Here is an 11,879-nt window from a genome sequence, read left to right as displayed (position 1 = left end):
TCCGGATTTGCCCCCCGAAAGCCATCACCTCCAGAGAACCAGGGACCGCCGAGGGAGGGTCTGGTCAGGCTTGGGTACCCCAGCATTGCCTCTCTCGCTTGGGATGCGCGATCGGCAAAAGTCCCTCTCGGAGCTGTGGAAGTTCGGTCTCAGCCGGAGTGCGCAACTTCCAGACGAGAGGGACCACATGCCAAGTCGCCTACCCGAGTCGGGGAACCAGAGAAACAACTGCTTTCTATCGGGGTAGAGAGACGACACTCTCTCAAGTACATTCTGCCAGAGGTGCGCATTCCTATGTATTTGCATTGCGGGACAACGTCCCCACTTTAAGGGGACGAAGTCGGAACTGTACCCGGCCTCAAGTCACTGTAGGGCGGATGCGGCACCTAGAAAATTCCTCATTCCGGTTCTTTTTCACTTAGTCGTTTTTTTTGGCAAGAATGTACCCCAGGATGGCCAAAAAGCCAAAGCCAGGGACTGAGAACCATCGAGCATGCTCTGAGGGGACATAGTCAGAGGGGGCGTCCGCCTTCCAGAGCCCTCCTTCCCACGAGGACTCCAGATTTGCCCCCCCTGACAACAGCCATCGCCTCCAGAGAACCAGGGACCACCGAGGGAGGGTCTGGTCGAAGCTCAGGTACCCAGGATAGCTTCTCCGGCTTGGGCATGGACCGCCAGACAAAGCCGCGGACCGTGAACCATCCAGCCTGCTCTGAGGGGACATAGTCAGAGGGGGCGTCCGCCTTCCAGAGCCCTCCTTCCCACGAGGACTCCAGATTTGCCCCCCTGACAGCCATCACCTCCAGAGAACCAGGGACCGCCGAGGGAGGGTCTGGTCAAAGCTCATGTACCCCAGGACAGCTTCTCCGGCTTGGGCACAGACCACCAGACAAAGCCGCGGACCATGAACCATCCAGCCGGCTCTGAGGGGACATGGTCAGAAGGGGCGTCCGCCTTCTAGAGCCCAAACTCGGCCACGGACTCCAGATTTGCCCCCCTGAATGCCATCACCCTTCAGAAGACCAGGGACCACCGAGGGAGGGTCTGGTCAGGCTCAGGTACCCCAGGATCGCCTCTCTCACTTGGGACGCACGACCAGCAAAAGTCCCTCCTGGAGCCGTGGAAGTTCAGTCTCGGCCGTATTTTGCAACTTCCACGACAAGAGGGACCACCTTCTAAGTCGCCTACCCGAGCCAGAGAACCATAGGAACAACCGCCATACATCGGGGTAGAGAGAGCCCACTCTCTCCTATATTCTCCCGCAGGTGCGCATTACTATGTATTTGCATTGCGGGACAATGTACTTCAATGAGCGGGACAAAGTCGGAAATGTATCCGACCTCCTGGAACTGTGCGGCTGCTACAGCAGTCAGAAATTCCCCATTCCGGTTCTTTTTCACTTGGATTTTTTTTTTTGCAATTTTTTGCCTAAAACGTATTCCTCCAACATGTACTAGCTCATGACACTTGAAATTTTTGAGCCAATTGATAATAACAGCTTTTTAGAGCTCAAAAACAAAAAAAATTTGAGCGAACAAAAAATGTTCGAAAATGACCTCAGCTCCTGGAACTGTTTTCGGTACACCTCCAGAGAGGCTCCCCTGCCTGGAAGTCTGTCACTGCTCAGCTTGAAATTTTTCTAAGTCCCAAAATTCGGTTTTTCATCCAAAATTCAACTTTCTGCCCAGGATCCACAAACTTTAAACCCAGTTGGGGGACCCTCCCTGGGGGCCCTACAACATACTGAAGCCCCCCTGTGGTGGAAGTAGGGGAAATTACTTATTTTTACACAAAATCACAAAATTCCATTTTTTGTTCGCAAAACACTTTTTTGTCCTCAAGAAACTTTTTTGTCCTCAAAACACTTTTTTGTCCTCGAGAAACTTTTTTGTCCTCAAGAAACTTTTTTGTCCTCAAAACACTTTTTTGTCCTCAAAACTCAATTTCTTCCATAATTCGACTTTCCCCCCAAAAACCACACATTCTACCCTCATGGGAGGCACTCTCCCTCGGGTCCCCTCAACATATTGACGCCCCAGAGCGGTGGGAGAAGGGGAAATCTGATTTTTGCACAAAAATCCAAAAAACGCACTAAGTCCAAAAATCCTGAAAATTTTTCTAAGTCCCAACGGTACTTTCTGAAAAGTGTACCCAGGCTCCTGGAAGCCTCCTGGGTACACCTCCCGAGGCGCCCCCTTCCTGGAAGTCTGACACATCTCGAAATTTTTCTAAGTCCCAAAAAATGGTTTTTGCTCCATAATTCGACTTTCCCCCCAAAAGTCACACATTCTACCCTCATGGGAGGCACTCTCCCTCGGGTCCCCACATCATATTGACGCCCCAGAGCGGTGGGAGAAGGGGAAATCTGATTTTTGCGCAAAAATCCAAAAAACGCACTAAGTCCAAAAATCCTGAAAATTTTTCTAAGTCCCAACGGTACTTTCTGAAAAGTGTACCCAGGCTCCTGGAAGCCTCCTGGGTACACCTCCCGAGGCGCCCCCTTCCTGGAAGTCTGACACATCTCGAAATTTTTCTAAGTCCCAAAAAATGGTTTTTGCTCCATAATTCGACTTTCCCCCCAAAAGTCACACATTCTACCCTCATGGGAGGCACTCTCCCTCGGGTCCCCACATCATATTGACGCCCCAGAGCGGTGGGAGAAGGGGAAATCTGATTTTTGCACAAAAATCCAAAAAACGCACTAAGTCCAAAAATCCTGAAAATTTTTCTAAGTCCCAACGGTACTTTCTGAAAAGTGTACCCAGGCTCCTGGAAGCCTCCTGGGTACACCTCCCGAGGCGCCCCCTTCCTGGAAGTCTGACACATCTCGAAATTTTTCTAAGTCCCAAAAAATGGTTTTTGCTCCATAATTCGACTTTCCCCCCAAAAGTCACACATTCTACCCTCATGGGAGGCACTCTCCCTCGGGTCCCCACATCATATTGACGCCCCAGAGCGGTGGGAGAAGGGGAAATCTGATTTTTGCGCAAAAATCCAAAAAACGCACTAAGTCCAAAAATCCTGAAAATTTTTCTAAGTCCCAACGGTACTTTCTGAAAAGTGTACCCAGGCTCCTGGAAGCCTCCTGGGTACACCTCCCGAGGCGCCCCCTTCCTGGAAGTCTGACACATCTCGAAATTTTTCTAAGTCCCAAAAAATGGTTTTTGCTCCATAATTCGACTTTCCCCCCAAAAGTCACACATTCTACCCTCATGGGAGGCACTCTCCCTCGGGTCCCCACATCATATTGACGCCCCAGAGCGGTGGGAGAAGGGGAAATCTGATTTTTGCACAAAAATCCAAAAAACGCACTAAGTCCAAAAATCCTGAAAATTTTTCTAAGTCCCAACGGTACTTTCTGAAAAGTGTACCCAGGCTCCTGGAAGCCTCCTGGGTACACCTCCCGAGGCGCCCCCTTCCTGGAAGTCTGACACATCTCGAAATTTTTCTAAGTCCCAAAAAATGGTTTTTGCTCCATAATTCGACTTTCCCCCCAAAAGTCACACATTCTACCCTCATGGGAGGCACTCTCCCTCGGGTCCCCACATCATATTGACGCCCCAGAGCGGTGGGAGAAGGGGAAATCTGATTTTTGCACAAAAATCCAAAAAACGCACTAAGTCCAAAAATCCTGAAAATTTTTCTAAGTCCCAACGGTACTTTCTGAAAAGTGTACCCAGGCTCCTGGAAGCCTCCTGGGTACACCTCCCGAGGCGCCCCCTTCCTGGAAGTCTGACACATCTCGAAATTTTTCTAAGTCCCAAAAAATGGTTTTTGCTCCATAATTCGACTTTCCCCCCAAAAGTCACACATTCTACCCTCATGGGAGGCACTCTCCCTCGGGTCCCCACATCATATTGACGCCCCAGAGCGGTGGGAGAAGGGGAAATCTGATTTTTGCACAAAAATCCAAAAAACGCACTAAGTCCAAAAATCCTGAAAATTTTTCTAAGTCCCAACGGTACTTTCTGAAAAGTGTACCCAGGCTCCTGGAAGCCTCCTGGGTACACCTCCCGAGGCGCCCCCTTCCTGGAAGTCTGACACATCTCGAAATTTTTCTAAGTCCCAAAAAATGGTTTTTGCTCCATAATTCGACTTTCCCCCCAAAAGTCACACATTCTACCCTCATGGGAGGCACTCTCCCTCGGGTCCCCACATCATATTGACGCCCCAGAGCGGTGGGAGAAGGGGAAATCTGATTTTTGCACAAAAATCCAAAAAACGCACTAAGTCCAAAAATCCTGAAAATTTTTCTAAGTCCCAACGGTACTTTCTGAAAAGTGTACCCAGGCTCCTGGAAGCCTCCTGGGTACACCTCCCGAGGCGCCCCCTTCCTGGAAGTCTGACACATCTCGAAATTTTTCTAAGTCCCAAAAAATGGTTTTTGCTCCATAATTCGACTTTCCCCCCAAAAGTCACACATTCTACCCTCATGGGAGGCACTCTCCCTCGGGTCCCCACATCATATTGACGCCCCAGAGCGGTGGGAGAAGGGGAAATCTGATTTTTGCACAAAAATCCAAAAAACGCACTAAGTCCAAAAATCCTGAAAATTTTTCTAAGTCCCAACGGTACTTTCTGAAAAGTGTACCCAGGCTCCTGGAAGCCTCCTGGGTACACCTCCCGAGGCGCCCCCTTCCTGGAAGTCTGACACATCTCGAAATTTTTCTAAGTCCCAAAAAATGGTTTTTGCTCCATAATTCGACTTTCCCCCCAAAAGTCACACATTCTACCCTCATGGGAGGCACTCTCCCTCGGGTCCCCACATCATATTGACGCCCCAGAGCGGTGGGAGAAGGGGAAATCTGATTTTTGCACAAAAATCCAAAAAACGCACTAAGTCCAAAAATCCTGAAAATTTTTCTAAGTCCCAACGGTACTTTCTGAAAAGTGTACCCAGGCTCCTGGAAGCCTCCTGGGTACACCTCCCGAGGCGCCCCCTTCCTGGAAGTCTGACACATCTCGAAATTTTTCTAAGTCCCAAAAAATGGTTTTTGCTCCATAATTCGACTTTCCCCCCAAAAGTCACACATTCTACCCTCATGGGAGGCACTCTCCCTCGGGTCCCCACATCATATTGACGCCCCAGAGCGGTGGGAGAAGGGGAAATCTGATTTTTGCACAAAAATCCAAAAAACGCACTAAGTCCAAAAATCCTGAAAATTTTTCTAAGTCCCAACGGTACTTTCTGAAAAGTGTACCCAGGCTCCTGGAAGCCTCCTGGGTACACCTCCCGAGACGCTCCCCTTCCTGGAAGTCTGTCACATCTCGAAATTTTTCTAAGTCCCAAAATTCGGTTTTTTCACCCAAAATTCAACCTTCCGCCCAGGATCCAGAAATTTCACCCCCAGTTTGGGGCCTCATTTGGGACACTCTCAGACATATATTTCACTCTCTGACTTCCAGCCACCGCTTTCAGGGCGAATATTAAGCCCACCAACCGACCGCTACAGGACGAATATTAAGCCCACCAACCGACCGCTACAGGACGAATATTAAGCCCACCAACCGACCGCTACAGGACGAATATTAAGCCCGCCAACCGACCATTAAGCCCCCTTCCGAATCTACTCAGGGTGGGTCTGAGCTGGGGGTCGGGAGTTCACAGCCCGGCCGCGGCCAAAGTGATCCACCTCGGTCATAGTTGTCCCGCCCAAAGGAACAGTCGTTTTGTTTCAGCCGGGCGCGGCCTACATTTGTCTATCTACCGACACCAAGATCTCCATTTTCGCCTTCTGGAGATCCCGCACCCAAGCAGGAGGATTCGTGGCTCCAGTAACCCAGGAATGTGCACCCGACTCGGGCAGCCAACCAGAAAGAGTCCCCCTAGGAGACGTGGACCAAACGGTAGGGGGAACTCCTAGCTGGAGGGCTACCCACGGGGCTGGCATGCACAAAACACGGCCTACATCTGTCCATCTGCCGCCACCAAGATCTCCATTGTCGCCTTCTGGAGATCCAGCACCCAAGCAGAAGGCTTCGTGGCTCAAGTAACCCAGGAATGTGCACCCGACTCGGGCAGCCAACCAGAAAGAGTCCCCCCTAGGAGACGCGGACCAAACGGTAAGGGGAACTCCTAGCTGGAGGGCTACCCACGGGGCTGGCATGCACAAAACACGGCCTACATCTGTCCGTCTGCCGCCACCAAGATCTCCATTGTCGCCTTCTGGAGGATCCAGCACCCAAGCAGAAGGATTCGTGGCTTGAGTAACCCAGGAATGTGCACCCGACTCGGGCAGCCAACCAGAAAGAGTCCCCCTAGGAGACGCGGACCAAACGGTAGGGGGAACTCCTAGCTGGAGGGCTACCCACGGGGCTGGCATGCACAAAACACGGCCTACATCTGTCCGTCTGCCGCCACCAAGATCTCCATTGTCGCCTTCTGGAGGATCCAGCACCCAAGCAGAAGGATTCGTGGATTGAGTAACCCAGGAATGTGCACCCGACTCGGGCAGCCAACCAGAAAGAGTCCCCCCTAGGAGACGCGGACCAAACGGTAGGGGGAACTCCTAGCTGGAGGGCTACCCACGGGGCTGGCATGCACAAAACACGGCCTACATCTGTCCGTCTGCCGCCACCAAGATCTCCATTGTCGCCTTCTGGAGGATCCAGCACCCAAGCAGAAGGATTCGTGGATTGAGTAACCCAGGAATGTGCACCCGACTCGGGCAGCCAACCAGAAAGAGTCCCCCTAGGAGACGCGGACCAAACGGTAAGGGGAACTCCTAGCTGGAGGGCTACCCACGGGGCTGGCATGCACAAAACACGGCCTACATCTGTCGCCACCAAGATCTCCATTGTCGCCTTCTGGAGATCCAGCACCCAAGCGGGCGTGTTCTTTACGAAAAACGGACCACCTGGAAGTCTGTCACAGGTAAAACATTTTCTAAGTCCACAGAATACATATCACTTCCCAGCCATGACAGGGTTCGAACCCGGGTCGTCAGACTCTTGGCAAGCGTAAAAGCAAGCGCTTACTGCTTTTGCCACCATGAGTTGATAGTGAAAGACGGAGCCAGTCGGAATGTCTTCCATGAAAGCGACGCATGCTCGTCAGCGGTGTAGGCGCCATCCCTGTGGTTGAGTCTACCTCAGGGGTGCTGTATATGTGATCATGACGGATGTATCCAGGGAGGGATCGTTACAGAAACGATATGGATGATCCTCAACCGTATAGGCGCCACCGCTTGGGATGTGTCAACCGCCGTGATGCCACGGAAGTGATCATGACAGACGGCTCGAAGCGGAGATCTTTGCCCCAGCACTATTGGTGCTCGGCATCCGTAGAGGCGTCAACCATGTGGCTGGTTCACCCCCCGTGATGAGGTATGCGGATTTCCGGCAAGTTATTTCCGATCACCTCCGCTGGCGTCTTTCACGTGTGGCTGACTCACACCCCGAGGTGCGCACGGGTTACCGGACTGTTATGCTGGACACTTCAAAATGGAGCGGTGAGTAGAAGACATTCGTCCACCACATATAGACATATGACATACGTGCAGGGAAGGTGACCGGTTCTATTGCTTGTATCCCCGCAGTCACCCCCGGACTCCACTTACATGTCCCGTATGCCACAGAGCAACGAAATACCTTTCCACACATCTTAGGAGGACATGTCTGAGGACCCAGAGTGATTCTGATATAAAAGCTGCCCTTGCATCAGCCAAGTTTCAGCTCAAATGCATTGCCGAAAGAGGTACAACTATCCGCTTCAATGACCTCAAGCCTCTCCAGTCCTTGGAGGAGACTGTATCCTTCTTAGAAGGTCGCGGATTTTTAATAGCCAACAAGCCTAGGTTTGAGCATCAAATCCCGCCACTGATCTCTGAAGAGCCCGCTCAGGTACCACCAGCCATTTTGGAGCTCTGCCCAGGCACTATGCCCCTGACGGAGCTAGATTCGGATGAGATCGATATCCCTTTGCTTTTACGGCCTGCAGAAAGCCCCCTGCCCCTGGCAGAGCCAGATGCATCGGATGAGGCTTCACTTTTACAGCCTGTGGAAAGTTTTCAAGAAAGCCCTCGCTCAGAGACTGCCCACACAGGGGCCTGTTCTGACCCCATGGAAGATGAGGAGGTCACTGACGGTAGCGATTTAAGAATTCAGAAAAGGCAGTGGAAGGACAAAAATCGCACCGCTACAAAGATGGCCGGCTTGTATAAGCGACACTCAATGAACGACGCTATGTTCAAAGGTTTCCGCTCATACCTAACCATTACACACGGGGTGCCAAACTGCCAACAGGAGGTCTCAAATGTTTCCAGGTTCCTCTTCTTTGTGAACCCGAGAAGAGTAACCCTGGAGTACCTACTGAAGCCAAATAAAATCAATGAATTTTTTGAAAAACTCGGAAACCTCCAGCTATCGAAACAGACCTCCCTCAGAATGCTGAAGCATATACGGAGATTCACTGTCTATCAGATGAGGGCCACGGGACTGAGAATAGAAAAGCCAGAACTCTACAAGGCCTGTGAGGTATTCATGAATCACACTGAGGACCTACAGAAGACATTGTACAAGGGCGCCTGCAAGGAGTCTGTTAGTAAGCGGTACACACCCTTCAAAGTATCGCATATGCGGCTTGATTTTTGCCATGTATGTTCAATAATTCCTCTTATTTTTCCCCAGGTACGATCTACTGAGGAAGCCGCTAAAATCGCCCGTGGACTGCCAGATTATTCTGGAGGAGGCAAGGCCAACTTTTCTAGCCAGCATAGCCTCTGTGGAAGAGGGCGGATCAAATGAAGAACGCCGGGAAATTGCACTCTACCTCCAGGCCCTGCTGGTTCTGAAAAATCTCCAGAGACCAGGTGTCATCCGTAACATGACGGTAAGTAGTCAGACCCTGTGGGTCAGCGGTCTCCCATGCACCAGTTCAATAACTTTCCACATCAGGTTTCAGAGTGGACCGAGAGGATCCATCACGTGTACCACGACAGACAGATGACAGTTGTCGGTGTGAAGACTCACAAATGTTCCACCACTCAGGTCGCAGTGTTCGTACTTTCAGAGGAAGAAGAATCGGTAAGGGACTCAACCAGTCAGGGAGCCCAGGCAACACCACTCCACATGGGGAGCAAACCCCTCTCTTTTTCCTTTTTCAGTGGTTCAAAGTGTATGCAGAACATGTCCGACCTGTCTATACCGCTGGCCGAAGGAAGGTCACTAATTTCTTTGTGACGTGTACGGGGAAGGCCATAGCAAATCCATCCGTGGGCCTCAGGCAATACCATTCGAGGTAAGACGGCCACGAGCCGAATGATGCATGGGCATGTGTAGAAACAGGTACTGACATTATGATTTCCTCCATAGCTACAACCTCCCGAACATCACTAGCCACCTAGTGCGACGGGTATGTGAAACCTGGACAACTTCACAATACACGGACTGTGAAAAGCGACTGTTTGCACGGTACTTGGCACATACAAATGACATGGCTGAGAGAGTGTACCGGGAGAAGACTCTGACAGATATGTGTCATGCCCACGAGCTGGTGGTAAATGCAGGAAAGAAGGATGAAGCCGACAATCAGTCACCAGTGATGCCTTCAAGCAGTGCATCAGAGAATGAGCAGGGAGGCAGTATGGAAATCGATCCGGAGGGTAACAAATCATACTACCTAAGAACCATCAAGCCTGCTCTGAGGTGACATAGGCAGAAAGGGCGTCCACCTACCAGAGTCCCCCTTCCCACAAGGACTCCAGATTTGCCCCCACTGACATCCATCACCTCCAGAGAACCAGGGACCACCGAGGGAGGGTCTGGTCAAGCTCAGGTACCCCATGATCACTTCTCATGCTTGGGCATGGACCACCAGCCATTGCCGGGGACTGAGAACCATCGAGCCTGCTCTGAGGGGACATAGGCAGAAGGGGCGTCCGCCTACCAGAGTCCCCCTTCCCATAAGGACTCCAGATTTGCCCCCACTTACATCCATCACCTCCAGAGAACCAGGGACCACCGAGGGAGGGTCTGGTCAAGCTCAGGTACCCCATGATCACTTCTCATGCTTGGGCATGGACCACCAGCCATTGCCGGGGACTGAGAACCATCGAGCCTGCTCTGAGGGGACATAGGCAGAAGGGGCGTCCGCCTACCAGAGTCCCCCTTCCCATAAGGACTCCAGATTTGCCCCCACTTACATCCATCACCTCCAGAGAACCAGGGACCACCGAGGGAGGGTCTGGTCAAGCTCAGGTACCCCATGATCACTTCTCATGCTTGGGCATGGACCACCAGCCATTGCCGGGGACTGAGAACCATCGAGCCTGCTCTGAGGGGACATAGGCAGAAGGGGCGTCCGCCTTCCAGAGCCCAAGCTCGGCTATGGACTCCAGATTTGCCCCCCTGACAGCGATCACCTCCAGAGAACCAGGGACCACCGAGGGAGGGTCTGGTCAAGCTCAGGTACCCCATGATCACTTCTCATGCTTGGGCATGGACCACCAGCCAATGCCAGGGACTGAGAACCATCGAGCCTGCTCTGAGGGGACATAGGCAGAAGGGGCGTCCGCCTACCAGAGTCCCCCTTCCCATAAGGACTCCAGATTTGCCCCCACTGACATCCATCACCTCCAGAGAACCAGGGACCACCGAGTGAGGGTCTGGTCAAGCTCAGGTACCCCATGATCACTTCTCATGCTTGGGCATGGACCACCAGCCAATGCCGGGGACTGAGAACCATCGAGCCTGCTCTGAGGGGACATAGGCAGAAGGGGCGTCCGCCTACCAGAGTCCCCCTTCCCACAAGGACTCCAGATTTGCCCCCACTGACATCCATCACCTCCAGAGAACCAGGGACCACCGAGGGAGGGTCTGGTCAAGCTCAGGTACCCCATGATCACTTCTCATGCTTGGGCATGGACCACCAGCCATTGCCGGGGACTGAGAACCATCGAGCCTGCTCTGAGGGGACATAGGCAGAAGGGGCGTCCGCCTTCCAGAGCCCAAGCTCGGCTATGGACTCCAGATTTGCCCCCCTGACAGCGATCACCTCCAGAGAACCAGGGACCACCGAGGGAGGGTCTGGTCAAGCTCAGGTACCCCATGATCACTTCTCATGCTTGGGCATGGACCACCAGCCAATGCCAGGGACTGAGAACCATCGAGCCTGCTCTGAGGGGACATAGGCAGAAGGGGCGTCCGCCTACCAGAGTCCCCCTTCCCATAAGGACTCCAGATTTGCCCCCACTGACATCCATCACCTCCAGAGAACCAGGGACCACCGAGGGAGGGTCTTGTCAAGCTCAGGTACCCCAGGATCGCTTCTCATGCTTGGGCATGGACCACCAGCCAATGCCGGGGACTGAGAACCATCGAGCCTGCTCTGAGGGGACATAGGCAGAAGGGGCGTCCGCCTTCCAGAGCCCAAGCTCGGCTATGGACTCCAGATTTGCCCCCCTGACAGCGATCACCCTTCAGAGGACCAGGGACCACCGGGGAGGGTCTGGTCAGGCTCAGGTACCCCGAGATTGCTTCTCTCACTTGGGACTCACGACCAGCAAAAGTCCCTCCTGGAGCTGTGGAAGTTCAGTCTCGGCCGTATTTTGCAACTTCCACAACAAGAGGGACCACCTTCTAAAGTCGCCTACCCGAGCCGGAGAACCAGAGAAACAATCGCCATCCATCGGGGTAGAGAGAGCACTCTCTCCTGTATTCTGCCGCAGGTGCGCATTCCTATGTATATGCATTGCGGGACAACGTCCCCACTTTAAGGGGATGAAGTCAGAACTGTACCCGGCCTCCAGTCACTGTAGGGCGGATGCGGCACCCAGAAAATTCCTCATTCCGGTTCTTTTTCACTTAGTCGTTTTTTTTTTTGCAAGAATGTACCCCAGGGATGGCCCACAAGCCAAAGCCAGGGACTGAGAACCATCGAG

Source organism: Dendrobates tinctorius, unplaced genomic scaffold (genome assembly GCF_039654945.1).
Source record: "Dendrobates tinctorius isolate UK_male_01 unplaced genomic scaffold, ASM3965494v1 ptg000635l, whole genome shotgun sequence".
Taxonomy (NCBI): domain Eukaryota; kingdom Metazoa; phylum Chordata; class Amphibia; order Anura; family Dendrobatidae; genus Dendrobates; species Dendrobates tinctorius.
The sequence above is the reverse complement of the archived record's forward strand: the minus strand, read 5'-3'. Positions refer to the sequence as shown.